Source organism: Vigna radiata, chromosome 5, assembly GCF_000741045.1.
Source record: "Vigna radiata var. radiata cultivar VC1973A chromosome 5, Vradiata_ver6, whole genome shotgun sequence".
Classification (NCBI taxonomy): domain Eukaryota; kingdom Viridiplantae; phylum Streptophyta; class Magnoliopsida; order Fabales; family Fabaceae; genus Vigna; species Vigna radiata.
Window position 1 is genome coordinate 29,133,024 of NC_028355.1, and position 4,737 is coordinate 29,137,760.

A 4,737-nucleotide genomic window follows, 5' to 3' on the forward strand; every position below is an offset into this window, starting at 1 on the left:
GAGGTATATACATCTCGTGCGTGATAGTAGAAATTGGGTGGTCCAATAGCGGCTGACAACGGGTGGAATAGAAAGAGAAATGCCCACTTAGAACTTGTGGGTCTTCCAACAGCCTAAAACTCACTTTCTAACATGGTATCAGAGCCATGGTTAAAGCCTATCCTAGCGAGTTCTAAGTGGGCATTTCTCTTTCTATTCCACCCGTTGTCGGGCCAATATTGGACCACCCAATTTCTGCTATCATGCACGAGATGTCTATACCTCGGCGTGAAGGGGGTGTGTTGGAAGTCCCACATCGACTAGAGATAAAGCCAATTTATAATATATAAGTGAGGTGCAATCCTCACCTTACAAGCCGGTTTGTAAGGATGAGGTTTGCACCTCACTTATATATTATAAATTGGCCTTATCTCTAGTCGATGTGGGACTTCCAACACACCCCCTTCACGCCGAGGTATAGACATCTCGTGCGTGATAGTAGAAATTGGGTGGTCCAATATTGGCCCGACAACGGGTAGAATAGAAAGAGAAATGCCCATTTAGAACTCGCTAGGATAGGCTTTAACCATGGCTCTGATACCATATTAGAAGTGGGTTCTAGGCCTAACTCAACCCTACAAAACCGGCTTGTAAGGTGAGGATTGCACCTCACTTATATATTATAAATTGGCTTTATCTCTAGTCGATGTGGAATTTCCAACAGATGTCTTTCTTAAACGCTGTAGTAGCTTTGCTAAAGGCTTTAAAAACACTTTATCTCTCAACGTTGTGGTTTAAACATTGCCTCATAAATCAAGCGTTGTAGATCGTTTAACTGCCACCAAGGTTGTTAAACGTCTATCTGCGAAAAAGTTTTTCCATAAACTATTTAAACCCCCTTTCTAGTGTTTTCCTGTAATTTCACGGGATCACAACACCAAAGAAAAGTATTTTGTGAGAGAAGAAGAACATTTTGGGAATGTTTTTGGTTAATCATTATGTTGTACTATTCACTTAGCTTTTTGCACCTAATTGTATTTAATTCTCCATTATTGTTTCATTTTCACTATTTGGGCTTAATTTGACTAGTAATTATTGTTTTAATTGTTTTGAATTAATTGGGCTTAGCTATTCTAATTATTATTTACAAGACAAATTTTGGAATCATATTTTGGGACAATAAGAGTGTTACCACATCATTTCCCATTTTCCACATCAATATTTTATTTTAATTTTGTTTGTAATTTCATTTTTATTATTTTTGGACCAGATTTGAATTTTGGGCCTACTTTTGGTCAAATTAGGAGAAGCCCATATAAAGGAATTTTCGTCTTTTGAGGTTATTAATACCCAAAATCAAATTTAGGTTCTCCTCTTCTTCTTCATTTTTGCGTTTTTTCATCCCCCGCCCCCCCTTTTAGGGGTTTTAGGTTTTTTCTTTCACTATCCTTTTAGTATTGAATCCCGTCTTTAATTCCAATTTCACTTTCGTTTTATACTCTCGCTTCAATTTACGCTTTCTGTTCTTGCATTTCGTTTTACCCATTGCATTTAGTTTACACATCCAATTTCATTTTTGTATTTGTTCTTAAGCTTTCGTTCCATATTGAAATTTTGTTCCATATTGTAATTTCGTTCCAAATTTTAGTTTCCTCTACTGTTCCATTTTGCAGATGCGTTTTAGTGTTAAGGCTTCGTTTTTGTTTACATTTTTTAGATCTGTTTGCATTTTTGAGATGAATTTCGTTTGCTGCATTGTTTCTTTGTTCTGTAATGAATGAGAGCTTAAATTATGTGGCTTGATAATTAGGGAGATTGAAATAATTCATTGAGATTCTTGGACTGTAATTGATGGTGTCGTTCTTGCCTCACATGGTGTTAATTTAGTTTTGTGCTTGCAATTAGGTATACGCTTAATTGCTTAATTGGTGTTTGATTTTCGCTTAGTTAATTAGACTATGTTGCATAATTGATTAGATTTGTGCAATGTGTTTGCTGAATTCACGTTTTTGAAGACTGGATTAACCTTTGCTTAGTTGGTTAATTTGTGTTGGATTAGGAGTGAGAGTAGTGTTTAATTTTTGTTAATCTATGATTAGAAGCATTGCAATTGACTTAGATGCCAACCTATTTTAATCTGTGTTTGAATTCGTGCTTTAATTTGGTTGATTTTAGTTTGCAAAACTGTCCATAAACCACCCCCGCCACCTGTTTGATCTAATGACAGAACCAAATATTGATCCTTGAGAGACGACCTAGGAGTCACTTCCTAGTTTATACAGCACTTTAATTGCATATTAATTTGATTCGGGTACGACCTCGATCAGTTTCCCTTGAAGCTTTTTGATCTATCACATTATACAAGTTGGGTTTTGATAAAAGCTATCATAAAGTTGTGTACTGACTGAGATCGTACCCGAATCAAATTTAATATTCAATTAAATGCAGTATAAACTAGTAGAATGACCTGTAGGTCATCTCTCAAAGACCAATCGTGTTTCAGGAATTAGGTCGAACACTTGGTGAGGGTGTTTTTGGATAGTTTTTGTGAATGAAAATGAACTCAAAGCACGAAATTAAACACGAAATTAAAACAATCAGTGGTGGAAAGAGAAACCGAATGAAGGAATGAGTGGTTTGAATATAAGATGGCTAGAGGAGGATCCTTTGGATTCTCTAACCCTGAATTTCAAGGAAGAATTAAATTTTGGAGTGTTCTTTACAAAAACATTTCTCATAAATCTCAAAAGTGAGTTTTACAATGGTGAAGCTGGGTATTTATACTAACTCATGCTTCATGCAAGCTAGACTACCATACAATTAATATCAAATTACAAGTGGAAGGACACTTGGAAAAGGTTGTCAACACATGGAAGCAACACTGATATGGTAAATGGCTCGCTGAGTGAAGAGCAACCTATTGGGCCTAGAATCCTATCTGGAAGGCTTATTGGGCCTTATTCCATCAAAGAGCTTGATTTCACCTTCTTTAGTTGACTTTTTGACATAAACAAACCAATGGAACAATGCTTTCTTTCACTCTCAACAATAAGGTTATGTGCAGAGACCTACCCTGACTTATTAATAATTATAGTTTATTCCAACCTATGACCCTAAGTGCCTACTGAGATTTTTCCTTAAAAAAAACTCTTGTTTAAAAAATAAAAAATGCTCAATTTTAGCAACTGATCTGTGCATAATTATTTTAGAAACAAATATGTGACAACCACCAAAAGGAAAAATAAAAAGATACATAAGACATTGACCAAGGTTCGAACCTTGCACTCTAAACACCATGCACCATGTTTTGCTCAAACCAACATAACAATCACATTTATTTTCTATCATAGCCATGCATAATAGTTCGTATAATTAGTTTTAAGATCAATGCTCCAAATAGAATAAAAGAGTTAACTAAAACAAATCATTGCACACGTAAAAATAGAACATATGACCACAAATTCTATACAAGGTGCTTTTGCCAACTATGTTATACGTCACTTGTGAGTAGCACGCACTTTCTTATTAATAAACACCTAGTAAGATCACAACATACTTTTATTGCATTGAATTTTTCCTAGGTCTTACAAGCAACATCGACTTCAACTATTTGACAAGGGTGCAATCGCGTGGATGAAGGAGTTGTGGTGGCCTTATGGGTAGGTTAATATGGGAGATGCCCTTAAGGTTTTGGCATTTGTACACTATTATAAATAATGGAGCTTGTTTCTCCACGCCAAGAGGGGGGGGGGGGGGGAATTGGTGTTTAAAAAAAACAGGCACTTTTAAAATCTTTTTGAAGAATTAGAATGTTCTATAAATCTTTCTTGCGAGGTAAGCAAAGTATGTATGCAATCAAAATGTAAAGAGATAAGGAGAGAAAAACAAACACAATTTTTATATTGGTTCGGCCTCAATGCCTATATTCAGTCACTCTCTCAATCAACCTTAGATTGAAGAGTAATTCACTATAATGATTATAGTATTACAACCAAGGCTTTACAAAGCACACTCAAATGTAAACACCTCACAAACTCTCAATCAAATATAGAAACAGAATACACCTGCAAACACAGAACCCCCTATCCTTGTTGTAGAAACCCTTTGACAATCCCCTGTCAAAGTCAAGAGCTCCTCACTCTTCTTCCTGACGCGCAGTCCAGGGAAACAAAATATAAAAAATCTTCCTCTGATCAAAACCAGTTGCACCTTCATTTGTGCTAATGTGATCAGCCAATGTAGTCCAGAAAAATGCATCTCAAGAATGCCTCAAGATTCTTCAAATTCTTTGCGTTCTTGATTCTTGGAGCTTATGAGTAATCTATAAATTCTTCTCAGATCCAAACAATCAGATATTAAAATGTTAGAATGATAAAAAATTACAGAAATACAAACAGTGTGTCAATTTATAGCTACTGCCATATTAGACGCAAAACAATCGATTAGGTTAGTAGTGTAATCAGTTACATAAAACAGGTGTAAAAATATTACACTAACTCAACTCTTAATTGAATGTTCAATTAATGTAATTGATTAACATTAAATGTTAGTCAAACATATTTAAAAATATGACTGTTAAAGCAGTTATGACTAGCATAAAATCAGTTTTCAAAATATAACAGACTTAATTTAATACACAAAAAGGGTAATCGATTAAGCTTAACACTTAAGCAAATTTTGAAAACTTTTCTTCTTAAAAACTCATCACAGTACATCTGAAAAAGTATATGCAAATACACGAGTTTTAATCGATTCAAC